Source organism: Hippopotamus amphibius, chromosome 5 (assembly GCF_030028045.1).
Source record: "Hippopotamus amphibius kiboko isolate mHipAmp2 chromosome 5, mHipAmp2.hap2, whole genome shotgun sequence".
NCBI lineage: Eukaryota > Metazoa > Chordata > Mammalia > Artiodactyla > Hippopotamidae > Hippopotamus > Hippopotamus amphibius.
The window spans coordinates 171,601,418-171,628,798 of NC_080190.1; the positions used below are offsets into that span (position 1 = coordinate 171,601,418).

The 27,381-nt window shown below is 52.7% G+C and overlaps 1 protein-coding gene across 4 annotated transcripts in view; it reads right to left on the bottom strand.

The window, feature by feature from the left end:
* The window catches only part of AGO2 (argonaute RISC catalytic component 2), a 90,786-nt gene that overhangs the window by 54,929 nt on the left and 8,476 nt on the right, over nucleotides 1-27,381 (bottom strand). Inside the window, exon 2 of one of the 4 annotated variants that reach the window (XM_057734223.1) lies at nucleotides 2,699-2,944. The exons of 2 other annotated variants lie outside the window; for them this stretch is intronic. The gene's annotated coding sequence lies outside the window, so the exon portion shown is untranslated. Of the gene's footprint in view, nucleotides 1-2,582; nucleotides 2,945-27,381 lie in introns of those variants that run through there. One more of the 4 variants, XM_057734224.1, reaches the window with a different exon arrangement.

Below are 27,381 nucleotides of genomic sequence, written 5' to 3' on the forward strand. Positions count from 1 at the left end.
TATTTATTTGTTATTTATTGTTTATTTATTATTCCCAAATGGTCGTAGTATGGTTAGTCTTCTTTACGCCTCTGTATTTTTTAAGTGGGCATATTATATATTTTATTGAAAAAATAATAATAAAGCTAATTTTTAAAAAACCTATAAGATGTAGGCACAGTCATTACCCCCATTTAATAGATGTCCACACTGATTTTAAAACTTGCCTAATTCAGGATTTGCGGCAGGCCTGTTAAGATTTCCACCTGCGTTTTACAGACAGCGTGAGATGAGACGGTTAAGCCCCTGGCCCACGGCAGGCAGAGGGCACCCAGCTCCATCGTCTGGAAGATGGGCCAGCCACCGCCTCTCTCTGCAGCCAGCAGGCCTGGAAGGACCCCAGGTGCAGGGCAGTGCCTGGGGACCCACCAAAGGGCACTCACCCTCCAGGGCAGGGTGTAAACCTTGGTGTCCTTGTCCCAAAGCTCACCACGTGCTTCTGAACTTGCCTGCACACATGTTGTTTGAAACACAAGATTAAAGCCACAGTTTGGGTTTTACAGCCCAGATAAAGGGAACCCATACTGGAACTGAACACGAGAAAAAAATCAACTCAGATCTGTTTCTGCCCATTTACAGACGCGGCCCTCAGCACACGGGGCGGGCCTGCTCCACGGCTCAGCGCTCTGACTCAGGCCGGGAAACCCCTTCGCCCTCCACGCCGGCTGAATCAACTTCTGAGGTGGCGAGAAACCACCACCTGTTTATGTGCAAGCACAAGGGGATTCCGCTGGATGTTGGAGGGCATGCTCTGGGGAAGCGTGATGCAGGGTGAGATTCGCACGCGTAGCACACGACTCACTGGAGCAGTGACACCAAACGGCAGGTGGCCACCCACAGGCAGGCGACATTTCTTTCTTTTTTTCTTTTTTTTTTTTTTAATGTAAAAGAAAACCCAACACAGAGAACACACCTCACCTTCTCAGAGCAGGTACCACTCCATTAACTACTCGAGTCCCATCTGCACACACGCAGGTGAGCAGCAGGAGAGCGGGGCCGGTGGACACACACCCCCAACTGCTATGCGGGCAGTAAAGGCTTGGCCGCTGACCGGCTTCCAAGCCAGGGCCCTTTCCCTGGGAACCACCTCCTGACTTCAAGCCTTAAGTTTAATTTCGGTAATGGACTAAGGATAAATTAGCATTCACATAGCTCCAGCTAATGCAAATCCACTAAAACCTGATCTACCAGTAGTACCTGTGAGGCCTGATGAGTTTTCAGAGAAAAAGAATCAGGAAGATAAAAATGACATCAAAGAATGAAAAACTGGGACATCCAAGGTGGCGCAGTGGTTAAGAATCCACCTGCCAATGCACGGAACATGGGTTCGATCCCTGGTCCGGGAACATCCCACATGCAGTGCAGCAACTAAGGCCGTGAGGCACAACTACTGAGCCTGCACCCTAGGGCCCACGAGTCACAACTACTGAGCCCGCATACCACAACTACTGAAGCCCGCACACCCAGAGCCCGTGCTCCGCAACAAGAGAAGCCACTGCAATAAGGAGTCCATGCACCACAATGAAGAATAGCCTCTGCTTGCCGCAACCAGAGAAAGCCTGTGTGCAGCAACGAAGACCCAATGCAGCCAATAAATAAATTAATTTAAAAAAACAGAACAAAACAAAAAAAGAAGGAAAAAAACCCACAATTTTAGTTCTGTCCCATAGGGCTACCGAGTGAAGTCTCAGCCTTTTGCCTGCCTTGAAAAGAGTAAATGTCTATTTCTACCAGCTTGGTGGCTGCTCACCCACACCTGTCACTGAGAACCAAGGTGCCATGCCACCTGCCCATCTGGGGAACTGAAAGGTGACCCTGGATGCCCAGGCTGCAGGGCATCTGTCCACCACCAAGTTAATTATTCTCCGTGGTCCAGCACAGGAAGAGGAGGAGGAGGAGGAAGGAACATGATGGGACAGCATGGACAGGCCCCAGTGTCCACAAGGCAGTTCAGCCACCCAACATGGCAACACCAGTGGGAGAGGGACGTACTCCAGGGTTTCCACATCTGACCTTATGGGAACAGAGTCTGTCCCCACCTGGAGGATGACTTCAGGGGTGATGGCCAGATGTTTTGAAGTCACTGCACAAAAAGAAGTATCTTGGACCAAGGCAGCAGGACTCAACCAAGCAGAAGTTCGGGTTGGTCCCCAGAGGTGTGACATTCCAAAGCAGTTCCTTCTAATCAACTGTAAAACCAAACACTGCTGAAATCTTCACCTGGAGTGATTTTACATTTCCTCCTGTTTAACCCACTATCTTTTGTAATCATTTTACCCAAGGGGAGGCCCAGCCCTTCCTCCTTCCTTGCTGAGGCTGCTCTCACACCCTCAGCTCCGCTTCCCTTGCTCTGAGTGCGTTCCTCACCCTCTCTGTGAGTTGTTCCTCGCTTCCTCCCCTGAAAACGGGAAATCCTGCAGTCAGAGCTCCAGGGCCCGCGAGCCCACCTTACTGCACATCTCCCCACGGCTCTGCCTTTGCTCTGTCTGCTCAACTAGAGAAATGCGATAATAACCCAACATTTCCCCCAATCTGCCTCTAACCTTGTGATGTTTCTATCCCACTGCGTACGCGTCCCGTGCCAGGCCCACGTGACCCTGCGTTCAGGCGGTCTGCCGGCCGAGATGTCGGTCTCCCCACCAGCCTGGGGCTGACTCACGTCTCCTCCCCAGCACGTGGTGGGATCCTGCAGGGAGTCGAGGCTAGGTGAGGCCTCGGCCTTCAGCGTCTGTAACGATGTCCGTCATCCCACTGACAGGCCCGTGTGAATGCGCACACGGGGTTCATTTTCTCAGCCGGCACGGAGAGCTCTGTAAAGCGGTCCACCGCTGGCACCACTTCACAGCCGGGATGGGTTGGGATGGACGATCAGGGTCACACAGCGGGGAGGCAGGCGTGCGGAGATCTGGAGCGAAAGAGGGCAGGATCTCGAGGCCTCACGTCTTAGAGACAGTGAAGACCCCGAGGCCAGCCGGGGCACAGGGGGCGCAGCTGTGGGGCCGGCGGGGGCGGCCTCTGCCCTCAAGTCTGCACCTGCAGGGCCCTGAAGCTACACTGCCTGGGAGGTCTGAGACATTTAACACCTACATAAAGGTGGTCCTAGCACTTCGAACCATTTTAACGCGATTTCTTTAAACTTGGTGGCACATCTACAGACCTTCTTTACATGGCTTATAAGTTTTTGCTTGTTTGAAAACAAGATCCTGTCATGATTTAGAAAATAAAAACAAACAAAACAGACAAAGGCCCCTTCCAACTTAGCGTAAAGGACTTCTTGGACCTGACAAAGATTATCTAATAAAAACCTCCTGGAAACAGCACTTCCACAGCAATGCTGAGGGCAGAACCAAACAGCGAGGCTTGGAGTCACCACTTGAACAGATCTGAGCAAGCGCAGTAACAGAAGGAGAAGAAACAGGCGATGTGACTGGAAATGGAGACACAAAACTGCCACACAGACAACATGACCACCTACACAAAGTTAAGACGGAATCCACAGACACTATTAGAACTAAAGAGAACTCAACACGCTTGCAGGAAAGAAGACTCCAGAAATCCACTGCATTCCTATGTGTGAGCAACTACTAATTAGGAAAGTTAATTTACAAAGACACCGTCTATAAACAACATCAAACTGTAAGGTACAAAAGAGGCGCAGGCATAAAACTGACCTGAAAGATAGTTCAATTAATTAGTGCTGCCCTCGGAGACAGCCTCCACCATCGCTCTACTCAGACGCCTGCAGCACACGTCACGGGGCCTTAAAGACCCCAGAAACGTCCACTCATCCGGAGGAGAGGAAACCCGATCCTGAGAGGCTGTCTCATGTGAGAACTCTGTGCAGAGGTGCACTGCGGAACTCGACAAGGCCACGCCCAGGCCCTGGACCACCGGCACCTCACGTTTTCTGTAACGCTCACAGCACCTCTGCAAGGCAGGGATTATCACCACTGTGCAGAAGAGACTGGCAGGTGAGGTGACCTGCCCGAGGTCCCACAGCCGGCGGCATGGGCGGGACCTGCACCCCCCCTCCAGCCAAGCCGGCTGAGCGGGGACAGGGGGGCCGTCTGGACGGACGAGGAGTCACTCGCTACTAGAACGTGTGCTGACGTGGAGCCAAGCACACGGGATCAGTCCTTCCCACAGGCTGTCACTGAGGAATTCCTGGCATCCGATGGCCGTCTCCAACACCAGAGCCAACCGCGAGGCTGCTGCTTCAGCGTCCAGTTTTTTGGAAGGACCTGACATGAGCGGTGTAAAAAGGCCCACATCCTTTGCCATTGACAGACAGGGTCCACACCCCCTTCCCGTGAGCCTGGGCAGACGTGCGACGGCTTGGATCAGCCGTCGGGTGTGAAGGGGAAGTAACTCCAGAGACTTGTGAGGCCAGGCACTTCCACCCCCCTCTGGAAATGGGTGCTCTCCAGACACGTCCTCCCGACCCCCTTCCTCGGGGAACCCAGCCCGGGCCACGGGAGAGGCCCCCGTGGAGGAGAAGTCCCCAGGCGGTCCCGGCCCGGAGCCACCGCCCTCCCTCCCCACCGAGGCCGCTCGGAGCAGAGATACCCTGCCCGCCGAGCCGGGCGCAGACCCCACCCAGAGAGGCCACCGGCAGCAACAGACCACAGGGACAGACACCAATCTGTGAGCAGTGCCACCTGCTCCTCAGTCCTGTCGCGATAAACGGGCGCCGTGTGCGTCTTCCGAGAAAGGCTGGCGGAGCCGAGGCAGGTTCCGGGGGGCGTCCCCTGTGGGTCACGCTCCCGTTCAAAGGACCGGGGGCTGCGGGTCAGGGGTCGACGGCACACGTCTGGGCGCCAGGTGCCCAGAGCACAGACAGCCCGCCTCCAGGAGAGGCCTCCCGCGGCCAAGCAGCTGAGGCCTGGGGGCAGCAGGCCTCGCGACACTGCGGGCCGGGGCAGGCCGCCGCTGAGCCACAGAGGGCAGATCGCAACGCCGGTCAGCTCGGGGAGAGCGGGGTCCCCTGGGGCCCACGGCTGATGCCACGCTGGTCTGACCGGAGCCCCATGGGGGCAGACACCACCTGCCATTGGGTCCACAGACCCTTGTGACCACCAGCCTCCCAGCAACCCCTGCACGCACTCCTGGGGCCCGCACCCGCCCACACCCCGGCACCTTCTTCCTGCACCCCCCCCAGCCCCAGCTTCTGGCTCTCTGCAGAGGGAACGACGGCCGTCAGGAGGGAGCGCCCACGGTCCCCCCACCCCCGGGGACTCTGTGCGTCTCACCTTATCAGGATAAGCCGTGGGGGGCCTCACCGGGACCAGCCCCCGCCCCCACCGCCACAGACCAACGGCCAAAGCCAGGGCCGCCCATTCCGTCGGCCTCAAGATCCTCCCTGCGCCAGCTCTCCCCCAAGAGCACACACGCGTGTGCGGGGATGACTCTCATCTTCCGCGAGACAAAGAGAAGAGCTCTTATAAGACACGGGAGAGAAAAACACAGGCCAGCGGTAACGCAACCACAGACAGCTGACTCGGACAACAACCTGCGGCCAGAAGAGAGGAAGAACATCGACTCGCTAAAAGAAAAGGACTCCCAACCTACCCATGTGCGCTCAGAGACACTTTCTCTAAAAATGACGATGAAGGTGTTCTCGGAGAGGGAGCCCTCAGCAGCCTCAGCAGCACAACCGTCTCGGCCCTCCCCCAACTACCCACCAACTGGGGGCAGCTGCTCATCTCCTACTTCTCCCCAGTCGGGCTTGCGCCCCCACCACGGCAAGGTCCCCACGCTGCCCCATCAACCCCCCCCCCGCTATCAGCAGCTCCTCCTCCACAAAGTCTCTGCTGCCTCCGGCTTCTCTTTTTGCTCCCCAGCGGCGCCTCCTCTGTCCGCACCAGTTCCTCCCGCACGCCCTCCCTGCCCTCTCAGCCCTGTACACCAGGTCTGCCCCGCGCACCTGTCCACAGCGCACCCCGGCGATCACGCCTGGTGGCGCAGCTGCCGGCGCTCTGGCCTCCGCTGGACTCCTCTGGCTCACAGGACGCACAAGCCCCCTGCTCCCCTCTCAACACCACCGCCTGGCCATCCAGCAGGCACTCCGTGACCAGGCACTCTGGGCTCTGCCTGTCCCAGCCCAGCCCACCATCCCCCGGACCCGCTCCCCAGGAACCTCTGCTGGCGCTCCCTCCCCCTCCCCCCTCTGCACCAGCTGGTCCCCCTGAGTCCTCTGAACCCACAGGACGGGGTCACCACGACCCTGCATTATTAACAACCCCCACCCCATGTCCTCACCTCAGTCCTGAGGCCACTGCTCAGGTCTAAGTGCTGGTGTCACCCAACTCTGTTCCTCACATCTAACCCATATTGCCTCCCCCTTTCAATACCTGTACCTTCAGCTCCACCATCTCCATTGTCCAAGCTGTCATATCTCCCAGTGGATGATCCCACAACTCCTAACAGGTCCCCTCTGTCTGGGGGGCAGACAATGTCACTGCTCAAACCCCCAGAGGCCCCCATCTCAATCAAAGGAACAGCCGGAGTCCTTCCACTGCCCCGGCCTCTCTCCCATCTCCCACTGCTCCCTTTTTCCCAATAGGCTCCCACCCCAGAGCCTTTGCACCTGCCAGTTCTTCTGCTTGAAACCCTCTTTCCTCAGAGATCCCTGTGGCTTGCTTGCTGGCTTGCCTCTTTCAGGTCTTTGTTTAGGTGTCACCTTCTTAGACCCCTGCTGACCACCTGCTTAAAAACAGCATCTGCCCTTCCACCACCTCCTGTTCTATCTGCCTCTATAGCATCTGCTGCCTGGCACGTTCCATATCGAGCCCTCCCTGTACCAAGCAAACCCGACGAGGGCAGCGTGCACTGTGCTACCCCAGCAGTCAGGGCAACACCTGGCAAAAAGCAAGTGGTTGTGATGGATGAGCTCAGGTAGACTCTAATTTTCCTGTCGCCCCCTCACCATGGCAGTCTGCTGGCTGTCTGCCATGGTCTGGCTGCCTGTTTCTCTGTGGCAAATGGGCATATGCTGCCCGGCTACCTGGCTTGTGCAGGCAACGGTGGGTTAGGTGTGTGTAGGCAGGAGACAGGCTGCGGGCGGACCCTTGGAAACCCTACAGACCAGCCCTCCAGGCCCCTCGCCTTCAGGGTGGAGAGGCACGCAGCCTGGCTCTCAGGGCCCTCCAGGAGTAGAGCATGAAGCCCACACACCCCTGGAAATTCTCACACAGCAAAAACCAATCTCTACCGGGTTTGGATTCCTGCAGGAGCTGCTATGTTTAGATCTAGTTAAGATCTAAATATTCATGTGCCCCAACTAACACGAGGGTGAGTCAAAAATTATCCGCACTCCAGTTATATTAAAACTTCTGTTGGCCACACTGTCTGATCAGCACTCTCGGTTCAAGGCTCTGTCTCCCCAGTCACTGCTGTGTTACATCAGTTCATTTGTGACTGTGGTGTGAGCAAAAATGGATGCCCCACTTGTGATGTGCACGAAAGAGCAACGTGCAGGGATTCGTCTTTTTGTGGTCTGAGGGTGTGCACGTCCGCACACTTCTGCCCACACTGTCGACACTCTGCAGAAACTTCGTTTTGAGGTGTTAAAGCATCCTCCCTGTAGTCCTGGTCTTCCTCCATTGGACTTTCACCTGTTTGGTCCCCTGAAAGCAGCCCTACAAGGATGAAGATTCACTTCTGATGAAGAAGTGAAGACAGTGGTGCATGCGTGGCTCACAGCTCACCCTAAAACATTTTTTAATGAGGGAATATGAAAGTTTGTTGACAGACGGACAAAGTGTATTGAAAAGCAAGGAGATTATGTCGAAAAATGATGTATTTGTCTTTTCTAAAAGTTAATTAAAATAAATTCTACAGCCAGAGTGTGGATAATTTTTGACCCACCCATGTACATCCTTCTGTAGTCACTACGTTTTCTACAATGAACAGGAGTCTCTTTATTTTTAATAGAGTAAAACAGAGGTTAAAAATAAACACCATGAGGGAAGACTTCAGCCTTCTCTTTACCATATCGTCTCTTGTGATAAACACGGTTTCTTGTTACACATCAAAGTATTTCCAGCCTGGATATCTACAGGGTCATGTCTGCAACACTGTCAATGTAAAAGAAAAAAATATTTCCTCTCCTAAGTGATATATTTAGAAACCAAGTATTTCAACTCAGATTTTGTTATAAGAATACTCCCATGTTTATTTTAAATTGTAATCACCATACTTTGAAAAGAAATGTTACTTTAATGTTAATAAAACAAGGCACCCATTGAATACCAAGTATCATGGTGCTACTACCAAACAAATCCCAGAATATTCCTTATACCAAGAAAAGCATCTGAAAAGACTAAATAAAATAAGCTTTCGCTTTAAGATGTAAAATTTCCTTGCACACTTTAGCGAGGCTTCTGCGGCCGATACCCATGGCTCAATCCAATTCAGCTGAGCACTAATTCCACTGTAATCCCCACACATGGAAGGAACACAGCTCCTTGAGGGGACACTTAAAAAAGCAAATTTACCAAACCACAGAAATTGGAAAATGCCCCAAATCTGTACAACTAGATATTTGAAACGTCACTTCTGAATAATGGCATCCCGTAGAGGTACAATTTTTTTGAGTCAGAGTCATTAATTGGGGTAAATTTGTTGAAAATCAAGCAGATAACACCCCAGGACTATTGGGCCTCTTTAATCAATTCTATAAGAGAAACAAGCTCACAACTTAAAATAAATAGAAATGTGTTTCTGAGTTTTTCAGAAGACTGAAAAGAAATTTAATGATACTTGCCCGTATCCTAGATGGCGGATGGTGCCAGATGCGCTCTGCTGTTTTCTAGAAATGACACAACCGTGGCATTTTCCCATCCCCTCTGGGCCCCACATCCGTCAGGTCTCTGTGTATGCCCAGTGCTCTCTGCAGCTTGGCGAAGACAAGAGTTGGGGTCTCCTGCATCCTGGTGGGCCGCACTGAGCTTAAGGTAGAACCCCAAATGTCACTTTTGGCTGGTCACAAATCAACCAAAAAGGCATGCCTCAAAGCGAAGTATGCTAGCGCCTTCAAGTTCAACACCAAGTTTGGAAATCTGGGATCATGAATTCGTATGAAAGGTCAAGGCCAGTTTTTGTGGGTTTTTTACCATATTAAAATTCACATAACATAAAATTTACCATCCTAACCATGTTTAAGTGTACAGTTCAGTGGCTTTCAGTACCTTCCAATGTTGAGCAACCTGCACCACTGTCCATTTCCAGAACACTCTCATCACCCTGAGAAGAAACCACACCCTAGCGTTCCCTCCTACCCTCAGCCCCGCAACCACTCATTGCTTTGCCTCAATCCTTTTACCTGCCCCGGGCATTTCATACAAATGCACTCAACCTCGAGGGAGCACGTTTTAACACACTGTCTCCACAAAGAGCTGTGCAGGCGGGGCTGATGGTCTGCACCTAGGGTCCCTCCCACCTCAGGTGCACGGCCCGCCCTGAACGTTCCACAACGACGTGGGGTTTCAAAAGAGTCTGTGTGTTTCTGCTGCTCCCCTACCTTTCAGGGGATGAGACGCCAGCGCAGCACAGCACAGAGGATGCTAGCCGTCCAGGCCCGTGAGGGGACCCAGCTGAGGTGGCAAAGCTGTCCAGCCAGGCTGTGGTGGCCTGGGCACACCCAGCAGGCCTGGAGGCTCAGGCCAAGGGTCGATGCTGTTATAAGCCACCGTTTCAGGGAGCGACAGGCAAATGAGGCAATGGAAAACACCCACTCCTGAAACACGCGCGGCCAGTGCACGTCCTGTGCCGTGGGGGGGACGTTGGAAGCAGATGCGGCCTCTGCTGGGCAGGCAGCTGGGAATCAGCTCTCAAGTACCTGTAAATGTTCAGGTGCGGTGGAGTCAACAGCTAGTTCTGTGCACAAACACTGACGCACACACGCCAAGAGAAAACCTCCCTCTGGGAAGCCTGAGCACTAACTGTATAAGGAGCCACCTTTCCTCAAGAGTCAGTGTTCTAACCCTGTTTCTAGAGTGAGTCCCCATCTTTTAGACACACATAGAAGTAGTATGTGTGGGTAAATGATGAGATGTGGGATTGCTTTCAAAATGTTCCAGTAAGGAAGGAAGACAGGCCATGTGTTGGCTCTTCTTGAGGCTGAGTGATGAATACACAGGGACCACGAGACTTTCCTTCATACGTGTTAGGAAGTGAGAAGGGCGCAAATGCACGGGTGACCATCGTGGGCGGGCTACCCAGAGGAAAGACGTGAGTGGGGCTGCAGCCAGCCGCAGAGGCAGCCCCCCCCGCCCGGACGCACGAGGGCCCGGCCACCGGCTCGAACCAGAGGGCACGCATGCCTGGAACCGCGGCGTGGGGGAGTGCACGGGCATCCTCCGGGGAGGGTCCGCGATTCACGGGTGGTGCTGGAGCCGCTGAGCGCGGGCAGCCGGCTCTGAGTCAGCCGTGCCCCTGGCCGATGACGCCCCGCGCTCGAGTCCAGGCCACAGGCCCTCCAGCAGCCTCCTCCCGACCACAGGCGTGAACAGGAAGATGAGTCACCACAAACACGGCTGACGGAGCTGAGGGAAGGGAACTTTTCCAGGAGGCGGGGGAGAGCTACAGCCCTGCTCAGAGGCCTCAGAGTCAGCCCAGAAGCAAAGAGAAGATGGGCGGGTTAAACCACCTCGTGCAGGGAAAACCACCAGGCCTGTGGAGGTCCTCGGCAAAGAGGCATGTCAATTAACTCCTGTAAAACGAAGCAAAGTGTCAAAAATAACTGTTTCCCCCACTCTGTTTACTACTCCATGCCTGCAAGTCTTGAAACACACTAAACATGACCAATATTATAAACAAATCATGCAGAATACATTGCTTTCTTGTGCTTATAACTCAGTCACGCTCACGCAGTTTGACTTAAAAGTCCTTACAGCTGGGACTTCTCCGGCGGTCCAGTGGTTAAGAGTCCACACTTCCACTGCAGGGGATGTGGGTTCAATCTCTGGTCCAGGAACTTAGATCCCACATGCCCTCACTGCACGGCCAAAAAACCCCAAAACCAAAACAAACAAACAAACAAACACCTTACAGCTCAGAAAGGTTTACTAAAAATAAGGTAAGATTTCCCCATAATTATATACACAGAGAAACAACATTGAAGAACAGTCCTTCAGAACGTCAACTACATTTTAATTCCCCCGAAGGAAGCAGGTAGGTTCTAACCCCTAAGAGGGGCTCAGCGAGACCCACAAACAGACACCTGTAGCTCCCACCTGCTGCCCTCCCTTCCCACCACGCAAACACGGAGCAACAGCAGCGACCTCCAAAGGCTGATGCTCTCAGCACACCGCGGAAGGTGAGCCAGGTGGATCTGTGTGTCCCTGACAGAGAGTCACACATGCTTTATTTCTGGCCAGGCTCGAAGGCACAGCAAATTAGGAATCTTACAATTTAAAATTTAATATTTGGAAACAACCCCAAATTTCCGTCAACAAATGAACAGATAAAACATGTGGTCTATCTCTACAGTGAAGTATTATTCAGCCACAGAGAAGAATGACGTACTGACACCTGCTACAACCTGGATGAGCCTTGAGAACACTGTTAGCCGAGAGAAGCCTGACACGGAAGTCCACCTCGCGTATGATTCCATTCATGCGAAATATCCAGGACAGGCAGACACACTGAGACAGAGCACAATTGTGGCTGCCAGCAGCTGGGAGAACGCAGGATGGAGAGTGACAGCTGTGGGTACAGCTGTTCGCGGTGACAAAAAATTTGAGACCAGGTAAGAGGTGGTGGTGTGCAAACATTGTGAATGTACCTCATGCCCTGTATACTTCAAAATGGTAAATTTTATGTCATATGTTATCGTATGCACCTACACACACATATACAAACATATATGCACGTGTACATACACATATACACCGCATTTAATGGATGTATTTTCTCGGCACTGAGCTCCTGAGCCGGTGGAGAGGAACTGGGACTTCCTCTGGGGTCTTCAGTGGAGAACACACTCGCGTGAATTATCACACATAAAAATACAGCAGTAATTTGGGGCTTTGTGAGCTAGGTCTTGAGAAAATAAAGCTGGGTTTTTGAATATTAGGTCATACAAGACAGAGGTAACCAATGGGTTTTTACATGTCTCTGACAATAATGACCCACCACTTCTGTTCTTACTCAGCCACACCCTCCGGGAAGCCATACCCCTCTCATCCTCCTCTCCAAATCATCGGTGGAGACCCTAACATACAGTCTTTGTCCCCTCTCCTGGGAGCTGCTCAGGCCACGCAGCAGGGCTGAGGGAAGGTCACGGCCGGTGGCACTCAGCTTGTCATTTGGAAACCTCACCCAGGCAGAGCTGCTCTCAGCTACCCAGGCGGGCAGAGGCGCCAGGAAAACCAGCAAGTCCTGCACTCTCAGCCGGCAGACCTTCTGTGCTTTGGGGCCAGCAATCTGCAAGCCCTAAAAAATGCCAGGAGTCCTAAATGCTACAGGGACCGGACGGAAGCAGTAAGGGAGGGGCTCCTCTGCCTGGTTTCTGCCCTCCAGTTGCTCCAAAAAGTGACACCAGGGTCACCTGCTGGGTCAGAACAGAATGTTCTGGACGTCTGAACACCAAAACGGGCACTTTACAGTGGCCTCAAGGAAGGTCTCCCCACGCAGGATCAGCACATCAAAGGAGCCAATCTCGAAGCCCCTGTCCAGGGCCAGGTCTGTCCGTCCACGTGCCTGTCCATCTGTCCAGCATCCAGTGCTCCTCTGCCCACTCAGCGCCTCCTGCTACACCGCAACTCTCTGCGGGTCCCACCGACACACCCCCTCCAGGGGCTGACACCCACCAGACCCTGCCAACCGTGTGCCGGCTGGGCAGGACCACGAGCTCCCTGATGGGCTGCTGGTCCCCTTGCTGGGGAGATGGGCCTGCGAGGTCACGGAGAACACAAAGGGAAGGAGATAAACTCCCGGAAACAAGCGGCCGCGTTGGCAGGAGACCGAGGGGGCCGTGGGAGGTGGGAGCCCGAGGCGCTCTGACTTGGCTGTCAGGCAGGGGTTCACGGAAACCCCGTTTAGAGCAGATCCGGGAAAGAAGGAACTTCCATCTGCAGAAAAGTGGGCGGGACCAGCACCGTGACCATGGAGCCACACGGCCAGAGCAGGGCACGGACGGCAAAGCAGGGAGCGGAGCCAGGCGGGCCGGGTGAGGTCCCTGTCCTGACGCCACGCCAGGGGTTAGAACGAGTTCTATAAATAACCGGCAACCTTTGATTGTGTCCAAGTAGGCAGTGTGACCGCAGCAGGGCCCCGGCCGCAGCCCTGCGGGACCGTGCCGTGTGGGACTGTGTGCTGCTCCCCGCTCCTGCCCAGTGCACGACACATGCCATTCACTGACCGTTTGCCTGTCTCCCCAACCAGATCCTACGCTCCCTGCGAGCAGGAATCACCTGCTGCGGTCCCCGTTCTCTTCAGCATCCAGGACAGGGCCCAGCGCCAGAGCAGGTGCTCCACACACGGAAGGCGGGCGGGGACCGTGACAGCAGCCAGGAGCACAGAGGGCAGCGGGGGACACAGCCCTGATCCTGGTGGCAGATGGGGGCTTCTGTCCTTGTCCCGGGGCCAGGGCTGCGACACGACAGCAGGTAAGTCGGCACAACTCTTTACTAACAATTTTCACACACGTGGAAGTGACTGCCCGCTGGTTAGGAATCAATTAGGACACTTTTCTCTTTGTAGGTCACACCGTTCACTCACATTTTTTCTAGAGGTCAGAAGCCACGAGCAAAAGCCCATAAAAACCACTCTAGGATGTGGCCCGGCGATGGCGCGTCACCCAGACGCCCCCGGCAACAAATCTCCAAGTGGGCAGGTGGGGATACACTTTATTTTTAAATACGGTGGTGATAAAGAACAAGCAGAACGGGTGGCAGGGAAGGGGAGGGTCTTTTCCTAGGCCCACAAAAATGTTTTAACCTCATTCTGGATGTCAGCCAGGAATGGAAGCACTTCCAGACGGATAACCTTTCTTAGATGGACACCCCAACTCGATGTGTACTCAGATGATCAGAAAAACCCATCAGCATCTGCTGGCAAAGACAGCGGCTTTCTCAACAGGACAACCTTCACACACACCTCACAAAAAGCACAAATAGAATTCAGCAAACTAAAACCACCACTCACTGAAGCTCCTATTTTCAAAAAGAGCTCTGAGACCTGAGGGAGAGCCACAGTGCTTCACAAGATCCCGAAGAAAGCACTGACCCCACTCCCTTCTGCAGCAGAGATGAGGACCCTTCTCCCTCCCACAGTCAGTCCTACAGCCTCCCACCCACACCTCCTCCAGGGAACAGCCCATCCCGGGCTGTTCCAGCCCCAAAGCCCTCCTGCAGTCCCAGGAGGGCCACACAAGCGAGAATTCAGACTCCATGTCAGACCGTCTTCTTGGGTAGTTTTATTAAAGCGTGCTTGTAAATCATGATACAATTTAATGAAAGTGGAACATCTCTCTAACACACTGTGGAATTAAGTATTCACATACAGATCGTTCGGTAGGTTGAAACAGAACAGAACTCAGGATTCTTGTAACTCAGCAATTCTCCATGCGTGGTCTTGGGAACTCCTGGGGGGGCCCTAAGACCCTTTGAGGGGATTCCCAACGGTGTTCCTCTAACACTGAGATGTCATTTGCCCTTTCTGTGCTGACAGCTGCCCATCGATGGTTCAATGGCAGGTAAAATTGCAGGCGCCTCAGCGCCAACCGAGGCGGTGGTGCCACCCTGTGCTCCTGCCGGCACCATCGCCGCAACGGGGAAACGCCAGTTCCCCTAGAGATGTCCTTCACAAAGCAGCAGAATGGGTTCGCGAAACACTGACTCTCAGGCCTTCTCACTATCTGTGTGAGAAACAGGAAATGCTCACATCCCTAAACACGACGGAATCTCCAGGCAGAGCGACTGTCCCAGTGTGAGCTATGAGCTGAGCCCCTTTCTCCATGGAGACTGGAGCTGGCAGCTGGGCAGACACTTTCTCAAAACTGAACCAAGAGGGCCTGCCCCTTCAAGGACATGGCTGCCGGTATTTGCTGCAATGATAAAATTCAAGCTTTAACGTGAAAATAAGAATTGTGAAAAACTTGTATTCGCCACCAGGAGCTTAAAGCCTCCAAATACTTAAAGACTTGTGGCAAGAGCAGTGGTGAGGTGACGTCCCCAAACGTGATTCTTCCCTGTGTTTGGAAGACCTGAAAGCTCGGCACACCAGCGTCCTCCGGTGATGACACGATGTCCCAAAGTCAGCCGGCTACAGATCGACTCAGGCTGCAACTGGTACGGTCTTGGACCCCACACAGCAACTAGCTCTTAAGAAACTACGACGTGTCGCACTCTGGTGTGGCGGCAAAGAAGAGCACCCACAACCTGCCGGGGCCACTGATACTCCTCCCTTTCAGCCACAGAGCGGCATGGGGCCAGGTCTCCTTCATACGCTTCCACCAACACAGCACGTCCCAGCAGACTGAGCGCAGAGACCAGCGGCTGCCTTTGGTGAGCCAAACCTGAGTCACCAAAATGTAACACCATTCTTCTCACTACAGTTTTGTTTTTTTTTTTAGATTTAAGCAATTCTTCCATAAGAATATGATGCACTAATACATATCAGATTTCCTGTCGGTACAATGCATTAAATATTTTCAACCCCCTCAATGCTAACATCTTATACAGTCTATAACCCGCTTAAACAGAGGATCTCTGCGGGCCTTGGTAATGGGAGATACGAAGAGGTCCTGACAAAAAAAGGTTTCAGAACCACCGTCTGAATTTGTCATCTTACGGGTGTGGCCTGTCACCCAGAGTGGTTCTGTCTCACGTTTCTCCAGGAATAAAGGCAAGAGTGGCAAATGTCGGTGACACAAAAGACACTCTGACTAGTACAGCAGGCAAGGCAGGCATTTCTGACCTGGTTCCCAGCAGATGACAACAACAGCAACAGGAGAGGGCGGTGGTCTGACCATCCCAGGTCACGGGGGCCTCCGGCCGCTGTCAAGGGCTCCTCTCGGCAGCTGACCGGAGACGGCGTCACCCCGTCGCGTGTGCTGCCGGGATGAGAGCCGAGCGATGGAAGACCGCACTCCCTCGCCGCCCTCTAGGATACGAGCTCCCAAAATGGGAGACGGACACACACGGAAAACATCACCAGAATAAACACAGAATCAATCGCTGGTAAACATGGAAGTAGCCCACGCTTGTTTCAAAGGAAATGAGATGACGCACAACAGCAGACGTAAGGGATTCACAAACGTCTTTGGATGAACAGCTTTCTGCTAACACACACAAGCCGGGACAGGGAGGAAGGTGGGGACACAAAGTCTGGGCGAGTACTGAACGCTCAGGATCCTGTAATACAGGGACAAGCGCACCACGCACACTCCCTGTCCTTCTGTCTGTTTGCTTGTTTTTGAAGGTTTGGCAAATCATCATGCTACCTCCAAGGGTATCCAGTGACTTCAGTTTAAACAACGATTTTTTATCAAGTGCTCAAGTCTGAGACAGCAAACATCATTCACTTCAAAATACATAAAATCTCACCAGGGACAACGCCTGAGCAAACAGAGGCTCTTCACCACGTGGAGTGAGCAAAGCCAACAGCATCATCAACGGCCGCCAGGCTGCAGGGTCAGGGGCCGGTGCCCGCTGCTCCCCCGCCCAGGGTCTGCACAGGGTACGGAGCTACAGAGGAGGAGGGAGATCACCTGAGGGCCCTCAGACGCCCACAATCTGCCTTCCTTCGCCTGTTTCTCCGTTTAACCTTAAAAACAAACAAACAAGCAAAACAACCCTGGCACCTGCTCCCCCATCACCTCCCACTCCTGCACTGACACACCACACGATGGAACCAGCTCTCAACGTGGCGACACGTGACGAAGACACACATGAAGGGGCGACGGGGACAGCCGCCTCACCAGCCAAGGAGAGCAGCGTGAACGGAGCCACGGAGCACCCGCACGCGGAGGCGCCCCGGGCCGCCGCCCTGAGCGCAGCCCTTTCCATCCTGACGCAACAGGATGAGAACAGCACCGGGACGGAGGGACGGGGCTGTAACAAGGCCCCGCTCACCCCACCACCCCATCCTGGTCATCACCCTTCACAGACCCACGTGAAAACAGCCAGACGCCAGGGAGCGGCAGGGGCTGCGTAAGAAAACGCCTGGGATGTGAGCAGAGGACGGTTAATGGAAATGCCCTCTGGGGAGAGACCAGAGGGCACCCCGTGGCCCAAAACAGACTCAGAAATCCATGGTTTTAAAGAAAGCAGAAGTAAAAAGCAGTTAGTACTCACTAATTCAAAACAGCAGCCCTCCCCCTCAAAATCAACGGACTGTTCTTTAATTAAAAGACTGGAAAATCCAAACCCACTTAAGCGAAGTCAATTTTTCCCTTTTATTTCGCAATGAAGTGTGTGCTACTACAAAGAACTCCCTTACAAAGTCCTGCACGTTTGCATAATGATGGCAAAGCCACACAGCTACTCTCCCCATGTGCTCACCAGCCCCCCGGCCAGTTCACCCACCTGTCTGGGCCCTCAGGGGTCAAGGCCCTAGGACCGCAGGTGGCTGCCCAGGTCCGAGTCAGGGATCCAGCACTTCCTGCTGTGTGCCCTGCACTCTGTGCCTCAGTCTCCTCAATTCCAAAATGGGGGGGAGGGGGAGGGGGACAGGTCCCCCGAAGGTCAAGTCTGAATATGAAAAGCACTTCCGAGTGCCTGGCACACAGCCTGCAGGACGCCCACTGAGCTGCTGATGGCATCCCTGAACGGACCTCCGGCACCTCGCAGGCTACGTACACTTCCTGAGCCTCAGGCTTCACGTGTGTGGTTCTCAGCAGCGCCCTTACCACACAGGGACCTGTGGCCACTCCCCGAAGGTCCCTGCCGTCACTCATTCAGTGCTTTCAGCACAGTCCACAAGTAATTGCTTCCTAACTCCTGTAATCACGCTGTAAATGGCACTTTAGTTGTAAGCATACAGGTACCGGTTGGCTAAATGCAAACATGTAAAACAAACCACTTTTAAAATAAGCAAAAATGTTATAAAGTGGGTGGGGACAGGGTACCACACGGGACGCAGGTCCTGCTGGCCCAGGAGCGGCCGACCAGGGGTCAGCCGCCGCCAGCTGCCTACACCTGCTCTTAGACCCCAGGCCCCACAGGTGGCCACTCGCTGCCGCCCTGGACCCAGGGGGGTCCTCTGAGCACACGGCCCCACTTTCACAACCACTGAAACAGCCACCTGAGCTGCCCAGAAACAAAGCCAAAGAACCGAGATGAGGGGGGACCTCAACCCACTAGTGGCTATTTTAGAGACAGAATAAAAGGACACCACACATCAGTTCAGAAACAGTCGTTTCCGTGGCCTGTGACATGTTTTGGGGAGATAAACACAGGCTAAATGAAATTTTAACACGCTGAGTGGTTCAGCTTGTTTAAAAAGCTGGACGAGCTTCTTGGAAGTGTCGATTTCCAGCTCTCCACGCGGCTTTGTCACACACAGAGATGCTCCCCTTCCAGGCACCACGGACCCATCCACGCAGAGGTCTGTTTCAAATTAGAACACACTATTGAGTTACAGCACTCACAGGTCTGCTTTGTTCCTTCTGGGGCTTTGTTTAGAAATAATTCGGACAGTGTGCAAGCCAACAACTGGGACTGAAGACGGGAACAGTCACTTAGAACAAGAGAGATCTGTTCCCATTCGAAGAAGGGTTTTTTATGAGAAACACATGCTACATCACTCATCTACATCAATTTGTAATCTCTAACTCAAAGCTCACCCCCAGCGGGCGCAACTTTCTGGAACACAATGGAAGGTCCTGTGGACTGACGGATATGCTGACACGCGGGGCTCGCTCCGTGGAGTATCGGGGAGGCTATAGAAGGTCTGCACTGGCTGGCCCACATCCTTGCACAGGCACCCTTGTGACCAATCCCTGCACGATGTCTCTGCCCCATGGCCCCCGTGGCCCAGGACAGAGAGGAGCCTCCCCAAGACACCCCCACCGCCTCGGCCACACCTGCCTCGTGCAGCCTCACCAGCCCCGAGCAGCACTGGCACGGACGTCCCTCTAAGCATAATGTTCAGACTCCTCCGAGAAGGGCATACTCCTCAAGGAAGCTGCAACACTGCTTCACCCGCTGAAACCACTGCCGCAGCAACAGGCAACACGCACTGAGCACGTGCCAGGCACCAGCAGGCACATTCCACGTTAGCGCATTTTACCATCCGATGAAGAGACTGCCGATTATGACCACTGGAACAAGGACTTATGTTAATCAGTACGTCATCCACCACCCTGACACCGACAGTCACAACACGTAAGTACAGCGGACATCTGTTACAACCGTATCTCCACATTACATACAATACAACACAGTATGTCCACAAAGGTTCTCACAGCTCTATGACATGTAACTTTACATTGTTATTAATTATAATAAAAATTGGTGCTATCACCATCCCCGTTTTAGAAGCACCAGAAGTAACATGGCGAGTGAGGTGATGCCGTGAGCCCAGGAGGCAGCTGCAGAGCCCCTGCCCGGTTCCCTTGGGTTCTCCCAGAACGGGAGCGCCCCAGGGGCTGCAGTCGCTCCATTCTTCTCTGCTCTCAGCCTTGGGGTGCAGCACCCACCCAGGCGGTGCTCAGCAGGTGTCCCAGAGCCCACCTCATGCGTGAAGTTGGCTTATTAGTGAGGCGCGGCTGTAGTTAGCCCCTAGGGAATAGCCATGTCTTAGCACTGACTCTTTTCTAAGTGCCTGTGTGTTTTTAGTAAGCAGCCTGCCTCCTTCCCTGCCCTCCACACCCCTCCACACACACGCCTCCACCACATGGATACCGATGACCTCGTATCACGACCTTGTCTCCACTAGCAACAGCGCTGCAGCCACAGCCAGAGACACAGCCCTGTCCTCTGGCAGCTGAGAGTCAGTGAGAGACAAGACACCAAGCCATCCCTGCAACTCCTTCTTGCAGATGGTAAAAAAGTGCTCTGAAGGAGAAGAGCAAGAGCTCCGAGTACACATAAGGATGGTAGTGAAACCAGCAGCTACCGGAGTGCTTGCGCCTATTAACCCACCGAACCTTCATAATGACTCTTTGAGGGAAACACTGACACGTCAGTCTTCTCATTCGGCGCAACGGACACGATCACGGTCACGTGGCTTGGTGGCACACAACCAGGACTCAGGCCACAGCTGCCCGTGCGCACTACCTGTGTCCCGTGGGAGGCCCCCACCTGACACGCGTGTGCTGTCACCAGTTTTCACTTTCAATGCTGTTGTAAACATGCCCCCCCCCCCAACAAATAAACAGCACTCAGAAATGCTCAAGATACTAGGTGAAAAGAAACAACATAAAATTTTAAGTGCAGGCTAACCCCTACTATGTATGTATAGAAAAAAAAAAAGTCTGGAACCAAACACATACATATTGTTAACACATAACTACTGTTTCTAAGGAATACTACCGGTGGATTTTTTTTCTTTTTATTTCAGTATCTTCTAAATTATTTGAACTGAGCGTGTATTCCTTCTATCATGAAGGATAGAATAATTTTTTTTTTTTAAACTAGAACCAAAAGACCACAGTGCCTGTGGTCACAGTCCAGGCGGGAAGAAGTACCTGTGGAATGGAGGGGAGCGGTCGGCGCCCCCCGTTCTGGAGATCACGGCTGTTGCTCCTGGCCCAGGAAGGCTGCCCCGCGCCAGCCAGTGAGCGGGCGGCGCGCGCCCGGGATTCTAACCGCGCCCACATTCCACCTGCGTGGAGCAAACAGCCCGCCCTCCCCGCAGCCGCCTCTGTTACCAAGTGTGTTACCAACTCAGGGCTCCTGGGCCCCAGCACATCCTTGCAGCAACAGGTATAGGGCAACACCTGTAACAGAGCTGGGGTCCTGAGTCTCCTCAATTTGTTTCAGATTGCAACCGCAACACAAATAACAGTCTCATTTCCCCGGACTGCTTATTACCATCCACAAACAAGAAACTAAATTTTTTTCTTCTCTTTTTTTTTTTTTTCACCACACCATGCGGCTTGTGGGATGTTAGTTCCCCAACCAGGAATTGAACCCACACCCTCGGCAGTGAAAGTGTCGCGTCCTCAACACTGGACCGCTAGGGAATTCCCTAAACTGAACTTCTCATCTACTAGAAGAACCTGGAACACAAGGACACAAGAGACACAAAACAATAATGCTCAACGATACTTTAATTAAAATAAATTACTTAAAAATAAAACAATAATGCAGTGTAGCACACGCTGCACAGCTCACTCGGTCACTGTCAGAGACGGGAGGACAGAGCACAGCGGGCGCCCTAGGACTGCGTGGTAACCCCACCAGAGGGGGTGGACCAGCGGCGAGGGGGGAGCTTCGGAAGCCGACACCCTGACTGCGCACATACCGCAGATCAGCTCTCCAGCAGCAAGCTTGTCTCCCGGGGCTCGGGAGCTATCCTAAAGCTACTTTCTGAACGTGCCAGGTCTCAACAAATACACACATACCCTGTGGATAATGAGACCCAGACTTCTCACCATCTGAGGAAGACGCTGTACGTAGGGGACGAGGGAAGCATGCATATACTCTGTGGTACTGGACTGGAAGCAGAAGCCAAGTGTGAACTCACGGTTTCTAACACATACATGTATGTACAGGCATGTGAGTACAAGTACATGTATATCCTGTGTCCACCAAGAGAACCGGGAGGGAGGACACCCCAGGGGCTGGGAGCACACTCGGCAGCCAGGTCTTAGCTTCTCACACCCTTTCTCCAACAAAAAGGACCAGGGCTCCTTGACGAAATGAACTGGGCCAGGAAAAATACAAGACGAGACTGCAGTATCTGGGGCCGGAAGGGAGATAATCAGAAAATGATGGGGGCGTGCTGAAAAGACGCAGGCACCAACCTGAAAGAGCTCCCACATCAAGGTCACGAAAGACAAAGAAAGAAAAAGAAATGCACAGGCTGGAGAAAGTGAGGGGACGTGGCAACAAATGCAAGGTAGGCCCTGTAGGCTGGACAGGGGCCCAGCGCTGGACGTGGGATGTCCAGAAAACAGACACTAGTCAGACTAACAGCCAAACCTGAGTAAGACCTTTAGATGAGGTAACAGTACTGGAACACTGTTAATTTCCTGATTTTGGTACCTGTCCCCTGATTACATAAGATGCTATCATTAGGTGGAAGGATGGGAACTCTGTACTATTTTGGCTACTTCCCTATAAGTGTAAAATTATTTCAAAACACATGAATACTTATGAATGCAGTGACATGATGCTTCAAGTATGGGGGGGCGGGGGAGCGGGGGAGACACAGAAGAGCGAGGCTGGACTGAACGGCTGACGCAATGATGGCCACAGGAGGGCTCCTTGTACTGTTCCCTCCACTTTCACGTACAACTGAATTTTCCCTCATTAAAAAAATCCTTTAAAACTGTTTTCAAAGCCTAAACTGAATACTCAACTGAAATCTGCCCACTTCTATTAGTACATTGCATCACCACCCAACCAAGCTCCAAATAAATCAGACATCAGACCCTCTGCTCTCCCTAACCCACATCCACTCCATCCTCCACCCTCAGGACCTCTCCAACGTGACACTTCTGTGCATCTCCATGCCACTTCCCGTCTCTTCTCCACCTGCAGCCAGTGGCTCCTCAGGCACACACGCATCTGCTCCCCAGCATTCTGGATGAAATCCGCCGTGTTCAGGGCAGCCTCCGCCCCTGGGCCCCTGTGGCTCCATCCCAGGACCCTGACAGGCCAGGCTCCCTGTCACATTCACTCTGGAATGTGCCCTCCTCCCACCTGCATTAAAACACCTGCCATCTCCCATGGTTTGTGGTGACCATGCGATTCACGTCTGTGTTCAGGACTCAGTCAGTGAGCTCGGGGGGCAGGAGCCACCTGGGTTGGCACCCATCACTGCTCTCTGGGCACTGGGCAAGACGCCTAGCATGTAGCTGGCACTCAGTATTTACTCAGAGTGAACGCTTCTGACACTAGACACACAGGCCTGATCTGGGTCCTGGACTCTCATATTCTTTCCCACTCTATTAAAGTATGTTTAGCTTTACTGTGTTTATCTAATTGTCCAGGTTCCAAACATACTCTAAACTCTAGCACAAAGAAATGGATGTACCTTATAGCTATTAGGTAGATCTGGGCAAAACATGCTTGAATCTAATATTTTTTTTCCACTTTGGTAAGTAATAGAATATGCCAGATATGATATATTACATTAAGAACGTCACGTTCTAAAACATATGGACACCAAGTGGGGAAAGAGGGGGGTTGCGGGGTGGGGGGATGAATTGGGAGATTGGGATTGACATATATACATTACTGATAAGAAAAAAAATAACAAATTGCACACTTTAGATATATGCAGCTTATTGTAAAAACAAACAAAAAAACCCCCAAAACTTCACGTTCTAAAAGGCTGTGATGACAGTTATCAGGGTTGGTGAGGATGTGGAGACACTGAAACCGCTGCTGGCAGACATGTAAAGTGGCGCACCTGTCATGGAAACAGTTCAGCAGCTCTTCACAAACTTACAGAGTAAAACCCAACACTTCCACTCCTAGGTACGCGCCCAAGACAAACGCAGACATACGCCACACACCAACCTGTGTGTTCACAGCAGCAATACTCGCAACAGCCAAGAGGCAGAAACCTCCCAAATGCCCGTCAACAGCAGACGAATGGGTAAACAAACTGTGATAGAGCCACGTAATGGATTATTCAACCCCGGAGAGAAACGAAGTGCTGACACACACTAGCACACGAATCTTGAGAACACTACGCGCGGTGAGAAAAGCCAGATGTAAAAGGTCATATATTATGATTCCCTTTGCATGGAACAACCAGATAAAGCAACTCCACAGACAGAATGCAGACTGGTGGCTGCCGGGGGTGGAGGGAGTGGGGAACAGGGAGTGCCTCCTTCATGGGTACAGGGTTTTCTTCTGGGGTGATGGAAATGTTTTGGTACTACATAGAGGTGATGGTTGCCTAACACTGAATGCACTAAACGCCACTGAATTGTTCCCTTTAAAATGGTTTATGTCATGTGAATTTCACATCCATTAAAAAAAAAAAGAGGCTATGACATTTTGAAAACACTGCCTCTCCTAAACACCGATCTTTTTTCTCTCCCTTTGTTAACGTGCAGACACATTTGGAAGAGACCACACAAGTAACAGAAGCAGCAGCGGAAAGTGCTGTAGGTTTGCCTCCAAGTTAAGGTGAGGAAAGGAGGCTGCGGACCTGGACCAGGGGAATAAAACCCCACCTTACAGCACCAGTCTGAGAATGCCCAACCTGAAAGGCGACTCTGCAAGATTCTTTAACAACCATCCTTCTACAACATGGACTTAAAAACACCTTATTTCAATAAAAACATACAAAAATAAAATATAAACCGCTCTTCAAATAAATGTTTGTTGGAACGACACCAGGTACCATCGGATAGTTTAGTAGGGTGTGTCTCGTTCTCGAAGTACGTCGCGCTGGAAAGGCCCACAACCCGCTGGCCAGCCGGGAGGGCACCACCCTCGCCGGCTGCCCCAGTGGCAGATGCTGATAAACCCTTCTGGGCGCCCTCCTCCGCCGATAAACTGGGGCTCAGCCTCTTTCTTAACATGCTGCTCCAGGCACCTAGGATGCCCATCATTTCAGGGGAGAGGCTTTCCTGGTGGAATGAAATTCCAATCCCTCAAGAAGTCAACCTAGTTCTTCTTTGTTTTCTTCTACAGACAAAAGAAAATTGCCATTCAGAGCTCTGACAGGTACACAACCAAATTTCTCACCATCTTTTCTATTTACTTTACAGCATTTATTTTTCAGAGCCTTTTCACCCAAGACACGCATTTCTTCCTTACCTCCCCTCTAGAAACCCATCACTGAGCGAAGGTGGCTCAGCAGCCCTTCACCACAGGACGCCAGCACCGGGCGAACCACAAGTCCCAGCTCAGGCCTGGTCCCATCCCAGCAGCACACCTGCCAGCGCTGCCCCGGGCACGTCTACGTGCTACTGTGCTTCACCCTCACCAGAATGGGGGCACTCATCCCCACTTCACAGGTGAAGACACTGGGCTGAAAACAGGCACAGGTGCTCTCTCAGGCTCCCCCTCCACGGTCCATGCAGCTTCTAGCTGGGTGTCTCTTTCCAAGCCTGTCTCCTGAGGCCACAGCTTTGGACAAGATCTAAGGAAGCCAAGAAGGAGGTGGTTAGCCTCTAACGGCCAGATCCGTGGTCCAGCTCCGTGTCACCTGTGCTGAATCTACCAACACCGAGAGCCCATTTAGTCACAGGAGGGGAGTGGAGAGGTTGCAGGGCATGGGGGGAAGACCTCACTGCCTGCCCTTTGAGAGGTATGCGTTTACTTTCCCATGTACATCCATTGTCTGTCTGAGTAAATCCATCGGCAAGCGCCCCCCTCGGTCCACGTCCCTCCACACTGCTCGACAGTGAGCATCCTCGACGTGCGGTGCCCCCTTCTACCCCAGACAGCTGGAGAGAACCGCAGAGCACCAGGGGTGAGGCAGGGCCAAGCGGAGCGAAGCGGCGCCAGGCCGGGCTTTTCAGAAGCATCCACAAGTTTCAATTCAATAGATTCAACTCTTAAGCAACAAAGAACTGCAGGTAATGAGGATTCATCAAGTAAAAAGAACACGCTACGGCGGACACTGAAACGGGGCAAAAAGACACACGAGATGGTCCTGGGCGGCGAGCAGACGGAGTTTACAACCCAGTGAAGGACACAGACCCCCACCAGGCAAAACGCACTGGGTGCTATAAAGATGCAAAGTGAATGCCACAGATTTTTTTCTCCCAGATTTCTTAGAATCGCCTTAAATTTAGCATATCTATAAAAGAAAACTTACCCCTGCTGCTCCTTCCTTACCCGTGGTCTGCAGTGCAGAGGCCAGCAAGTCAACTGGGGGTGTGGTCGTGGCCTCCCACCCCAGACGCAGGCCTCCCTGCTCTCTCCACTCTCCTCCCCTCAGCACCGAGCTGCCACCAACAGGGAATCTTACCACGTCCCCACCAGACACAGATGAAGACTCCTGCCACCAGGCCAGACTACCCCGTTCTGTCACACGCCTGCCAAATACTCTCAGAGGGTCCCCGTTACCTACAGAACAAAAAAGCCCCACCCTCAGCTTACCTACCAGGTACCTACCAGGTACCCACAGCATCACCCCCAAACCCACCTACCTGGACCAGCCTCTCTTCTCAACAGGGTGTCCTGCCTTCATCTGTTCACATTCCTCTGCTGTCAAGACAGATTCAAACCCAAACAGCTGCCCAGGGGAAGTTTTTGTTTTGGAAACAGAGCATCCACGTGGTATAAACCCTAATGAGTTCACGGAACCTAACGATTACATTCGGTATTCTAACAAACACAGCAGCAGCTAGTGTTCACACCAAAAAAGAAGCAACAAAACCCCACAGAGTAGATCCTGCATCAGATCATGGCTTTGGATCTGACCACTTATTTGCAGGAAAACCACAGAGGATAGACAAACACGCTGAATTATACCAAGAAGACGCAAGCCAAACCCAGCCAGTGGCAAACGTAGCAGCACACGCGAGCCGGTTTCTTCAGCCCAACAGTAAGCAGGGGGAAAGAGGAAGGCGAAAACTAGAGACTAAGACAGTGGTTGTTTAGGTCTGGTGGGGGGCGGGGGGCGGGGGGCGGGCAGGGATGAGGAGTGACAGCTCATAGGTACAGCCTTTCTTTGGGGGGAGGGGACAAAAATCTCCAAAATTAGATTGTGAGGATGGCTGCACACGTCTGTGAATGTACTAAAGCACACGGCGTTTTACACTTTAAATGCTGAATTGTATGGTACATGAGTTACATCTCAATAAAGCTCTTATTTTAAGACGACACTGAAGAGACACATCAGCCAACCGCAGTGTGGGCCTTACCTGGACCCTGATTCAATCAGCTGTTAACAACCTATGACACGTGAGAAACTGAGCAGATCTGGACACTAGCTCTGCCGTCCAGGACACCTGTAACCAGGGGTCACATCAGGGGAGAGGGGGAGGAAAAGACAGACAACCTTCCCTCACAGGCATCTCCTGCCACACTGTAAATTAACTGAGATGACTGGGGTCTGCATCAAGACAAGCCGCAGCGGGGCCTCCCCAGGGGCCCAGCAGGTAAGACTCTGTGCGTCCACTGCAGGGGGCCCGGGTTCAATCCCTGGTTGGGGAACTAGATCTCGCATGCAGGCTGCAACTGAGAGTTCGCACGCCACAACTAAGAAGTCCACATGCCGCAACAAAGATCCCGGCACAGCCCCCCAAAAAAAGAG